General features: G+C 41.4%; 1 protein-coding gene across 9 annotated transcripts in view; it reads left to right on the forward strand.

Annotated features, from left to right (window-relative positions):
- Positions 1 to 3,803: 3,803 nt before the first annotated feature.
- Positions 3,804 to 12,818, forward strand: part of PCGF3 (polycomb group ring finger 3) — a 63,152-nt gene continuing 54,137 nt past the window's right edge. For 2 of the 9 annotated variants that reach the window (XM_069776670.1, XM_069776672.1), the window contains exon 1: positions 3,804 to 3,927. The gene's annotated coding sequence lies outside the window, so the exon portion shown is untranslated. Of the gene's footprint in view, positions 3,928 to 5,418; positions 6,290 to 9,106; positions 9,163 to 12,818 lie in introns of those variants that run through there. The other 7 variants (XM_069776660.1, XM_069776671.1, XM_069776668.1 and 4 more) reach the window with 6 other exon arrangements.

Consider the following 12,818-nt stretch of genomic DNA (forward strand, 5'->3'; position numbering starts at 1 on the left):
ATTACAGAAACATTTAGATGGGAAGGGACATCCAGACGCCTCTAGTACAACTTCTTCCTTAAAGGAGGGCATTGTCCAGCCTGGTCTTGAAAACTTCCAAAGATGCACAGTGCACAGCCTCTCTGGGAAACCTCTTCCAAAGTTTAACTATCCTCATATTGATCTTTTTTGTTTGTTTGTTTTCTGTCCCATCAGAATCTTCCCTGAATCACTTTATTACCACCATCTTTCATTCTCCTGCCATTTGCCTCACTGGAGTCTGGCTCCACTTGCCTACAGTGACCCCCTTGTAAGTGTTGAAAGCTGCTATTAGGTCCCCGTAGAGCCATCTATTCTCCAGGCTGAACTATTCCCGTTCCCTCAGCTCCTCCTTGCAGGACGTGTTCTCCAGACCCGCTACTACCCTGGTGGCCTCTGCTGGACTTTATTATCAGTATCTTTCTCATATTGGTGCACCCAAAACTTGACGCACTGTCAGACTCAGAAAGTTCTAACAAGTACCATGTAAAGAGGAACAATTATGTCCCCCAGTGTACTGGCCTGTCACTACATCCCAAAATGCTGTTAATTCTCATCAGTGACAGGGCACACTGGTTGCTCATGTTTAGCCTATAGTTCCCAAGAATTCACAAAGTGTTTTCAACAGACCTGCCTTCCCGCTAGTCATTAGTCACACCCCAGCCTGTACTGCTACAGGAAATTAAGTCTGTTCCAGGTGCACAATTTTGTATTTGTTGAATTTTATTCCTACAGCCTGTTTAGGTCCCTCCTAATGACAGCCCTGTCCTCAGGCATATAGACTGCACTCCCAGTTTCATGTTGTCCACAGACTTATTTCTGAGTGTCCAAGTCATTAGCAAAGATATTAAACAGGTCCCAGGGAAAACCGCTGAAGAACTTCATGCTGTCACCAGCCTTCAGACAGAATACAACCCATTAACCACAATTCTTTCAGACCAGCAATCCAGCCAATATTTCACCCATCCAATAGTTCACCCATCCAGGCCATAATGTCCTAATGTGGGGCAACAATATTGTGGGAGACTGTATCAAAAGCCTTGCTAAAGTCTAAGTATACAACATCCACCACATTCCTAGCATCACAAAACCAGACATTTCATCATAGAAGACAATTAGGTTGCTCCACCCTGATTTACTTTTGGTAAGACAGGTTCTTCTCCTTCATGTGTTCAGAAATGGCATGGGTGGTCTTGTTCCGTGATTCTCTGAGGGACCAAAGTGAGGCTGTAGTTCCCTGAACTATCTTTCTTGCTGTTTCCAAAGATGGGTGAAGTATTTACCATTCTCCAGTACCGGGCGACTCCCGTAGTCACCATGATCTTGCAAAGGTAATGGAGGGGGAGTAGCCTTGCTGGTATCAAGAGGCTCTCTCAGTACCCTTGGATGCAACCAGTCTAGTCAACAGACCTACAGGATCGATATAGCTCTATTTCGCTGGAAAGGAACTGAGCAACTACTCTAAATACTAGTTCTCAACTTTGCTGTTTGTAAACACTGTATTATGGTCAGTCTTAAACTAGAATAATTTTCTCATATATTTGCCTACTTTGTGCTTTACTACTGTTCAGGAAAATATCCTGTTTTATTGGGTTTCTAGCCATTACCATTAATGTGTTCATGCTGACCAATAACTTTTCACTGTTAAAAGTCCTAAAGAAGATGATGAACTTCTTTCACTTGAAATGTTTGGCATTTTTTTCCTGTCAAGAGGTCCCAGATAGATTGTCTTCCATGAATTGTTTTAGCTAGGAGATATATGCTTCCAGAAGCCAGAGCTTCAGTTTACCTGTGTTCATGTTATGCTTTTGTTTGTGTTAAAACTGTGAGGACTTACACATGTAAAGCTCACAGAAAGAATCCTTTAAAAACTATTTCTAGTTCCTCCTGAGTCATTCTCTGAAATTCTGTAGTTGATCATAGTTCACTGGCTACAATGCTAACAACAAGTTTCACTTCTCTCCTAATACCAAGTGCTGCAATTCAGACAAGGCACTCATAACTACTCAGTTATGATCTTAGATACTCTAGTCACTGGCTAAGCTTGTATTTCAGAAATATCACTTATAGGCTAACACATTATTTAATGGCATTGCCAAAGGCTTTAGAACTGATGTTAGGGTAATGAGGTTGGAAACAGAGCAAACCATTGCCTTGGCTCTCAGGGTCACAGCAATCTTGTCACAAGGGGTATATTAAAGTAGATTAATTGTTTGAGTAGGCATGGCCATATCATCTTGCTTCAGGTACCATCTTCTAAAAAATATCTGTAGTAAGAGAAAAGCAAACCCCATAGACTCTGGCCTTAATGGTTTTCCCAATCTGCAGTGTTTGGCTCTGGAAACATTAGGAACAACAACAAAAAAAGCCCACATCCAGAATATAATTTCATGCACATTCTCATAGTTTGTTACTTTTGCTTCTGGCTACTTGAACTGCAACTCCAGAAGCCAGGCAGAATGCCCCATTACTTTATAGGATATATCTCTGTAAGCAAAGGCCCATGCAAAGTTATTTGTGGTTAAAGTGGAAAGAGAATTTAAATTTCTGACAGACAAGATGCATCCATTTAACCACACAACCCTTTAAGCTAAACAGAGCAAATCTACAGTGCTGGCATATTTCCTATCAAAGCAGGCTTAGCTTCTAGATAACGTAGCTCCTACAGCCAAGCACAGACCCCGAAGTCTTGGTACATGATAAAGGCTTAGTGTTTTTTTGGACAACCTTCTAGGGCTGTGCTATGTCAGACAGCCCATTTCCAGTTGCATTCTCAGACAAAGTGGAAGACTGTCTTGTGGCTCATTCTTGCTTGGCAGGGAGGAAAGAAAGAAGGGAATATGCAGGTATTTTAAAGCATTAAATTCAAAATATATGCATAATTGGGAACGTAAAGCTTGTTCTGGTGTCTTAAGAGTTTGGACAGGTGAATTTCTAAGTACTTGTCTTTCCAACCTTGGCATTCAGCCACTTGGTGTGAAGTTGAAGTTGGCATGGCCTTCCCAAGCTTTACGCATGCTCCTTGACCGAAGACCTCACAGCTTTCAACTCTCAGGATGCCAAAATCTTTTGTTACATTCGTTGGGAGTGTCTGAGCCACCTGCAATTTGCCAGCAAGCTGCGTGTCTTGCCACCAGCGCTCCCAGCTCCTATTCAAGTTTCCGTGCTGACCGGTTAAAAAGACACCTGATGTGCTTTTGAGGAAAACCTTGAGACAGCTTGGAGCAACGAAGGGCCTTACCCTGCCGAAAATTCAGTCACCTCCATTAACCTCACCCTGCTCCCAAGTTCAACTGATTTGTCAAGGCTGGGCGCCCCGGGTCCCGGCCAGCCCCCCTCGGCCCTCGGGCCAGCCTCCCGGGACGGCCGCAGCCTGCTGACGGGTGGCACGGGCAGCCCGCCGGCCACCGCGCCCGCGCCCGGACCCCGCCCCGCTCCGCCCTGGCACGCGCGCGCGCGGCGGGGGGGGGGGGCGGGGGAGGGCGCGTGGGCCAGCCCCGCTCCTCGGGGGAGGAGGCGGCCGGAGCCGTGCCCGGGTGAGCGCCCCGCGCGCATGCGCCCGGAGCGCGGCGGCGCCCCCGCTCGGCTCCATTCGGGCCGCGCTCGGCTATTTCCGCCTCTTTGTTTTAAACTCCGGGCCGAGCCTTTTAATTTTACCCTCCTTTCCCCCCCCCCTTTTTTATTTTTTTAAATTTTTTTTGGCGGGGGAGGAGAAGAGGGGCTGGTGTTTGTCTCGCGTTACCTCGCTCGCATCCTCTGCTTTCTCTCTGCAGTGGCGCCCGGAGAAGGACGGGCCGGGAGCAGAGGATCGGTGGTGGGGAGCAACTCCCCCCCCCCCCCCCGCCAGCCCCGTGAAGCGACCGCGCCCCTCCCCCGCCAACGGACACGGCGCCGCCCCTCCCCCGTCAGGTCAGTCCGTGGCCGCGGCGTTGCGTGGGGTGGCGTGGGGGTCCGCCGGTAGCGGGGCGGAGGTCCCGGCCTTCCCCTGCCCCGCTGTGGGGCCGCGGGCCGGGTGAGGCCCGGCGAGGGTCTTGGGGACAGGGCGGGCCTGCCTCCACCCCCCCCCCCCCCCCCGCCCGCCGGTGTTTGCGGTGGGGGGCTGCGGGTGGGCCTCCCGGCACGGGTGGGGGTGGGGGAGGGTGCGGGGCGAGGGTCTTCGCTGCCCCGCGGGGGTGGGGGTCCGCGGAGAAGCGGGCCTTCTGCCTCCCAGGTGTCCGGGGTTTGAGGGGGGTGCACCGGTGTGCTGTGCTTGAACTTCCCGTGCTGCAGCAAGCACGCTGTATCCTCGGGGAGGGTGGTGGTGTTAATAGGGGAGATTGGATTTTGTGGGGGGTTCCCCTCCCCAGACACCCCTCCCGGAGCAGGGAGTCTTCCGTGGGCCAGGGGAGCGTCTGCCCTTGTCCTTCTGTCTGTCTGGACAGCTGCCCCCCCGCCCCAGGGGAAGGTGGCTCTTGTCTTCTGGGGGAAAGGAAACCCCGGCACCCCCCCCCCTCCATCCCTTCCTACCCCAGAGCAGAGTTGCCTGTTGTGTGGAGGGGCCCGGGACTGGCAGCTCAGCCGCGGGCAAGGCCGTGGTGCCTGTGGGGAGCGGGGTGGATGGAGCTGTCCCGAGTTGTCCCTGAATGCTTCCTCCCCTTCAGGGGTGGGTTTGCGGAGCTCCAAAATGCCACGGATTTGGGAGAAAAAAGGGTCGCTTTGAGGGGCGGGGTGGCGGTTGGTAGCGGTGGAGATACCGTTTCCAGTAAGCTAGAGAATAGAGGGGACATGCCCCTTGCGTGTATGACCTCACCTGTGCAGTTGTGTGGCTTCGGTGCTGTGTATCTAAGTGGCATACGGGATTTTAAGTCTTGTTAGAAGTAGGAAGTGAAGTGGTACTCGTAGGTAAAATATGGAAAGCTTGTGGTCTGAGTTGTTTTAAGGCCTTAGCATATATATATATATATATATATTTATTTATTTGATATTACAAAATTCTGATTGTTTCTCTAACACTGAGTTTTAGTGAGTTGTCACGCTGTCAGATTTGGGTCTATTAAGTCAGTCTCTTTTAGTCTGAAAGTGTCAGGCATTGCTTCAGAGTGCCCTGTGTGGAAAGTTTAGCATGTCTTGAAGTTAATAAGGCTCACAGGAGGCTTGATGATTATGGTTTATGAAGTACTTGGATGTTCTTTTGTTACTTCATGTTTGATTTTTTTCTTTTTTTAATTGTTGCAGACTATCACTCTATGCATGCTTTGTGTCAAATTAGTTTAGCCATTTCCTGCCTTCTGTATGAAATGTGTGCCTCTGAGAAATCAGTTCAAGAAATTCTGTTTTATTATCTGTTATATGCTCTGGAATGTTCTTCCAAAATATTTTGTTTGGTGTTTTTCAAAATAATGCTACATAATTGTTTTCCAGAGTTTCATGGAAGAATTAAGTTTGTGGATGAAAAGGTTTGAATTTAAAAAAGACACAACAAACACAAAACGGTTGAGATGAACCTTATGTTTAAGGAGCATCCCATATATGTATCTTCCATTGTAAATTGGTTTCCTTTATAAAGCATGAACAACTAGGCATATGCTAAATATGTTGTTATTATTGTTGGGTAGCATACTTGTGAACTTTATGTTCATTCTTTTAGTGGCAGATCAGATGAGAATCTGAACTGTGATACTTATCGTGTCTCATAAAGGTGCTCTGCAATTCATATAATTCTTTGGTTGGTGAGAAGGTGAATAGAAATAGAAACCTTGTACGGTTCCAGTAGCTCTGCTGCTTCAATGTAAGTTGTACTTGTAGATACTTTATAATGTGTTTAAAATACAGAACCTGTGCAGAACTGAAGGTACTTGGTGAGATCATGTAGGATGCATTAGAAAAGGGTCAGGCGGTTTTCTAAAGAGATACATGGGGTACTGCAACAGAAAGCTTGGAAATAAATAATTTTTAAAGCATTTTGTAAATCACTTTTTGAGCAAAATCTGTTTGATTTCTTTATGTGGGCAGATCTAGCCAGCTTGATCTTGTTACTCTGCTGTCACCATAGAAAATCAAGACTGAACGCTTCTAAATGCTGTTTTAAAGTCAACTAAGAGATTGTAACTATGGTTGCCTAATACTAATGCCTAGAATGGCAGAAATTAATTACCATGCTATGAAAGACTTCTACTAAGAGACTGTAAAGTACAGCTTCTAGTTGCTGCAGCTGCCCAGCCTACTCTTACTTCTCCTGACTACCTACATGATTTAGAGGAGGTCATCTCTAAGCTTTGTATTTGAGATATAGGTAAGCTTTCTTGTCAAGAACCGTTATACATTTGCTTTAATAGCTTCCATTTTCTTTTGCCCATATGACTGTTTAATCTAGGCAGCCTTTTTAGCTTTTGTCAGGTAATGATCTCCCAGGACTGAAATAATTTCAGATTAAATTCCTGAACTCTCTGGGAAACTCTGTAAGTAGAAGTAGAAGCATTTCCATTGAAGCTCTAAGCTAGATCTGACCTACAAAGTGGATGTGGATGTGATGTTTTGAAAAGCATGCATGTTGATAGTGTTTCACTTTTCGGGTACTGTCTTAAGAGATGATACCAGCTTACAAGAAAGTGTAATGAGATCCTGTATGCTATAAAATAAACATTTTCTCTATTTTTTTTGCTTGGGAACTACTGTGTACTACTGTTGGTACACATGAGGAAGTGGAGTTACTAAATGGAAGCTTTTATTGATGATGGTATTTGGAGATGCAGTGGATTTAAGACTGTTGGCATTCCTGAGGGTTTAGTAGTTTAAACTCTGTTCTCTTTTTGTCATTGGTAGTAAAGATGTTTAATGATGGTTGAAATTACTCTGATTTGCTAGGTTAGGTATGTTTAGAGGAAATGTAGAGAAAACCTGCTCAGGGCAGTTGGATTGCAATAGGTTAAAAGCCAGGCAGAAGCTGTCTGTCTTTTAGCTTAGGCAAGACTTATTTTGAAGCTCTGTCTTGAAGTAAATATATAGTTTTGCATTCCTTGCACCTCCCTTTTTAAAATGCAAGCTTGCTGTATTAGGCTTTAAGTGTAGCTAATATGTGAAAGTCATAAATGCAATAAAAGGGAAGAGAGAAAGGGGTTATTCTGCATTAAAAGCAGTCTTTGCTATTGTGATATGTAACAGTTTCACTGCTAACTGAAGACATGCTGTAAACAGTGTTTGTTCTATAATGGCTCTAAAGAGCCAAGAAAAAACTTGCTGCTCCTATCTGAATTAGATTTTCTCAAATTAATTTTACTGAATAAGTGCATCTATATTTAAATCAACAGACTATGAAAGTGAAATACTCAGCGTGGTGAGTAGTAATGAGATTGAAAGCTTTATTTGCTTTTGAAAGTTTGATTGAAGTTTGATACTGCAGAGACCTGAAGTCCTGCAATCATATTGCAGAGCCAGCATTGTAGGAAGGAATAAAGCAGCAGTGAGTTGATCAATGATACTATTTTCCCTTTTTTTTTTCTTTCTTTTTTTTTTCCTTAATCAGAAACAGTACTTTATACTAGGAGCTTCGTATTTTACGTAGAAACTTCAGGGTCTTTCTATTCCTTTGTCAAACATAGCATGTATTATTCAAAAGTGGGGGGAATGGCAAAGTATGATGAGCTCAAGTTACTTGTTCTTTGTGCCAAAAGATGACTGCTCTCACAGTTATGACTGCCTCTTTTTCAAATCACAATTTTAAGTTGATGGAGCCAGTGGGGGAAATTGTTGAGGGGGTGGAGGGGAGAACTGGAGATAATCGAGGTATGTGTGTTGGCATTACTACAATGCAGGGTAAGATTGTAAGGAAGAAATACGCAACTGTGAAGAAAACCAGTTTTTTTGGTAGTTTTCCTGCTAGTGGAAGAACTTATTTAAACTAGCTCTACCATTATTTTCCATCTCTCTGCAAATTGGCAAGAAGGAGGCTTATTATTATCCCTACAGACATATATTTAGGTTGACGTTAGCAGATAACTATTTTTGTATCCTGACCTTGTGACTGTCAATAACATAGAAGTATATCTACATTAAAAGGGCTTGTGGTTTGGTGGCAATAAGAATCCTTCTTGTTTGAAACTGAGGCTATCCTTATTGTTGGAAACTGAGGATATCTTTGCTTTGTGAATAGCATAAATTCATTTTGATTTAAGGTAGGAAGCATTCTGTGTATGTTGTATATTGGCAACAATGTACTGTGCTGTATTTGCTTAATTAAGACAGGAAAGTTATTTTTTCAGATTGCCAGAATTAGTATCCTGTTATTTGCTGACTTGCAAATGGCATCTTGTCAAGTTTTTCAGGTTTCGTTAAGAATTTTCTTTTCACTCTCTGCATAACTAGATAGTCAGTGATACTATCTTTAGTTGATTATTATATAATCATTGTGATGTTACTGCATATAATGCAAATCTTGTGTGAATTATGTGTGATGTTATGCCAGAACAGGTTGTCTCTGCTATCTTCTCTTGCAACGTGCATGCAAACGTTATATTAATGTTTGTAACCATAAATGTCATTTATTCATGAAAATATGTAAGCATTGCCAGTGCAGTGTTTGCCAATTTTTTGTCAGGTAATGTGTTGTGCTGTACAGCTTTTTCTAGTTTGTCATCTGAAAGAACAAGCCGAAAGGTACAATGCAACTAACTTATATATTCTTTATGAATAATTGTCTCTGACATTTTGTTGTATCTGAACTATTAGTTTTAGTACACAGATTGGCATAGTGAAAGCCATAGGTCAGTTGATTACTTAGTTGAAGGACATTGCCAAACTTATTTTACTTTAGTAGACAAGATGTTTATTTTTATTATAACAAATCTGGTTTTTTGTACTGAGCAGTGGCAATCAGCAGAACTTATTTGAGGAATGAGATTTTTTTTTTTTTGTAACATAGTGGCATGCTTTGTTCTTTCAGAGTGACTTTTCCCCAAAATCATTTTGAGATAGAGACATTTGTAAGTTAAAAGTTGTGTATGGATTGAGATCTTATCTTAACTCTTTGTTGCAGATGATTGTATTTCATACTGTTCCATTGTGATAATAATTGGGTTTTGTTTCATTTATATTTTTTTCCTAAAATATAAAGTATGTTCTAGACACAAGAACTCCAATCTTGATTTGACGATTCAAAATAGGCAAGAGGTAAGGGAGTTTTTTATGTGCTTGTTTAAGTACCGAATCATGTACACAGCTGAAAATACATATACCCCTGTTTCTAAATCAAAGTATTTATATTTCAGACTCTAACTTTTGTTAAACCTGTATCTGTTAAAGATACTTCTAACACTATTTCTGCACTTTGAGAGTGCTAACGCACTGTAATCATATCAGTCCTTTTAATGCGTGAAATACTTTTCTTTCCATCTTTGAATTATTCCTTTTTTCTAAGGTGTGGACCCCAAACCAGTGTACAGTGTTTGTCTGATGGGTTCTATCTGTGCTTATGAAAGCCCCACAGTTGCGGTGCTACAGCGAAGGGATTCCCTTAGTCTTTTTTGCTTTAGCACTATACTAGTTGGCTGTTTCGTGACTGTTTTTCAAGCTTTACTGAATCTTTTTCAAGGAAAAGCAAGCATAACACCACCACTTGTTAAATGCTCACTTAGAATTTCTTGCCCACAAGTGCAAGTTGCTCTTGCCTTATGCAGAAGCCTGCACTTGCAGAAAAGCTCTTTTGTGTTGCTTGGAAACAGTGTAGTAAAAAATTATGCTCTGTGAGTGAAATCCATCAGGTTTAAAGATGAACATTTACCTTTTTTAGGAACAGTTGCATGGATTTATTTGCATGGATTTATTTCATTTGTTGAATGAAGAAACTAAACTGCCTTTTCCTGTAGCAGTTTCCTAAGGCTGATTGCAAAGTAGCCTTGCATCTTAAATCAATTTATGCTTTAATGTCCTGCTTTTTGTATTGGGTTGCCATAAGATGATGATTAATTCACAGGTGTTTAGTTAAAATCTTGGTAAGGCAAAGTTCTTTGATCTATGCTTATACTGTTCTCAGGCAAATTGTGAAGAAATGCCCAATATTTTTGTATTTTTTTTCCTGGAAAATCCTTTCTTCCTTCCCAACCATCTTTTCCCAGCATGTTTGGATTTCGTAAATTATCATTACCTTACCTTGAATCTGTACTTTTAAATTCTGAAGTTCATTGCTACAATCTATGTCTATTCCTGCAGTGAAATATAAAATCGAGTCCATTTGAAATACTGTGGCAATACCTTATTTTACCAGAAGTTTCAGTCTAACTGTTAATGAGCAGGAACAGTTTAATTGAAAGGTGCTTTTTAGTAACATTTATCCTGGTTAACAGTAGCGTTATGCTTGGTGGCACCAGAGTGAGTAGTGTATTTGCATAACAATTTATTATTCTTGTGTTTCTAATCTTGTACTTCTATTTCTTGGCTGGCTAGAATGAGGTAGAAGTCCCTCTCAAGTTCTGTAACAATTTCAGAAGAGACTTGTGTTTATATTAATAAAATGCTTCATTCATACTTCTTATTTCAACCACTGTCCATAAGAAAACTAGTCTAGATTTGTATAGGCTTATATCTGAGGTAGCATAAATGGCACTGGACCAGATAAAAAGGCTTCTGGGTAACTAGTGGAGCTAATTTTCTTCAGTTCACATTCTTGCATGTGAGATTCTTTCAAGACTTGACAGGAGTTACGAGAAGCAGTCTGTGTGTGTTGATCGAAGTGGTATTAAATGAATTTTGGCACTTGAAGGTTTTATTTTGTTAATATCTTCAAAATATGTAGGTATAAAAAGGACTGTATTAGTTGCAGTCATTTTTAGTGCAACTTTTTAGGCATAGTCTTAGATGCTACCACCAGAAATTGTTTATCAGGAATATGTTTGCTCTAATCTGTAACAGTTACTCAAATTATGTAAGGTTATCATGCCCAGATGATAACAGCTCATAGGTTGTGTGATTATGATTTTATGACTAAAAATGGCTTGAATTTGGACAAAGTGTTACAGATACAGAGAGGATAATGCCTTGTTTTGTTTTGTTGTTTTTTGGGTTTTTTTTTGACAAAAAGATATTTTACCGTGGTCTTTTTTCTTTTTTACTGAAGCTAACAATGCAATGGAACACAAGAATGTGTAGGACTAACTCTGTATATAAACCATTCTGTGATCAAGTATGTAAATGGATTATGGTTTACAAATTAAGTATTTTTGCTACTTTGGGAAGGGGAAGTACATTCTGTCCCCATGTTTCAGTTCCTCGCTCCACAACTCCGCCACATGGGTCAGATGACTTGCCTAGCGGGACTTGAGATAGGCTTCCAAAGCCACTGCTCTGTCAGGGCGTTTGTTCTCCAATCACAAGCATGAGTCGACACTGAATTGAATCTCTGGAGGTGACTGGAAAGTGTCAAGGGGATTTATTTTCTCTTTAGAATGTGGAAATACAGAGTATAAGGATAAGTGAAAAGATTCCAGATTCCTCTTCTGTAGCCTCTGTTATTAGGCCTGATGTTACTGTAAGATATATTTGCTGGAAGAGTGAAGATGAGGGAAAAATGAGCTGCTTTTGCTTATCCCCAAGATTCCTTAGCCACTTATTTCTTCCCATTATAAGTAACCTTTTTTCAAGTTAACCAGCCATTATTGCCATCTGCAGACATTGACAATTTTAGCATGCAAATGAAAAAAAAAAAATTCAGCTCGCTCTCCTCCCAGCTTTAATCCAAAAACAAAAGAATGAACTTTTTTCCCCCCTGAAATTACTTTTTCAAATGCTCACAGTGTATGAAGAGGTCTACACATCGTACATCCTGAGAGAAAAAGTCTTTCAGATGCCCAGGATTTGCTGTGTGGAGTTCACTGTGAGACAGGGCCTGTTCTGTCCTTGTCAGCCAAACTTTTAATGATACATGTTTCTTGTGAGGTATTTTATTAAGTTGTGTTGTAAAGAATGGAGGGAAAGAGTGTCAGTGAAGATGTCATCTATTTAAACAACGTATTACATCTTTATTAATGTTTGTAAGTTATTTTCATTGTCCCTTATGCCATAGTTTGGTCTTCAAAAGCAATTCTTGGTGAATTGCAGAGAGGAACCAAATTAAAGCCTGTAGCTACTGCTAGTAGGCTGCAGTAGTTAACACCTTGCACTGACAGACTGTTTCTTCCCTTTTCACTCTACGTGTCATACATCCACCTAGTGTTTGAAATTTGTTGTAGGTAGCAGTAAGGGTCTGTGAAAGTGATTTTGCCTTTAAAAATTCCTGGGAGGAGACTTCACATGTGCCTGGAATGCAATTATTATGATACATAGCAAAGGTAGTGCTTGTTTATTTACTTATTTTTCTTGCATGGACTGTCAGATGCTGTTTACGCTGAACCTTTTCAGAGAATATTTTCTTGCTACAGTTTGTGTATAGTTTGTACGAATGTGCAGCTGAGGAGTTTTGCTGGTAATGGCCATCTCTTTAAATGGTAATTGTCAATTATGTGGTAATTCTGTAAGTTCAGTATGTTTTTAATGATCGATACCTTTTTGTATAGAATGAATGAAAGATTGATATAAAAAACTCTAGCTCATGGATGACTTGCCACTGCTTTGTAGCTTGCTGCTTTCTGATCTGCTGCTGTAGATTATAAAGATTCTGCAGTGTATCATAGAATCATTATGTCGTTGTGAAGTGCTATTGTGAATGCCTGACTCCTCACAGCATAAAAGCCATTGAGTGGTTATTTGTCTGTTTTCATACTAGTTTTCTACATCGCTGTCTCTTTTAAAAACAAACAAACAAAACCACCAAAAAAGTTGGTCTACTGATCAAG

Source organism: Haliaeetus albicilla, chromosome Z (genome assembly GCF_947461875.1).
Source record: "Haliaeetus albicilla chromosome Z, bHalAlb1.1, whole genome shotgun sequence".
Classification (NCBI taxonomy): Eukaryota; Metazoa; Chordata; class Aves; order Accipitriformes; family Accipitridae; genus Haliaeetus; species Haliaeetus albicilla.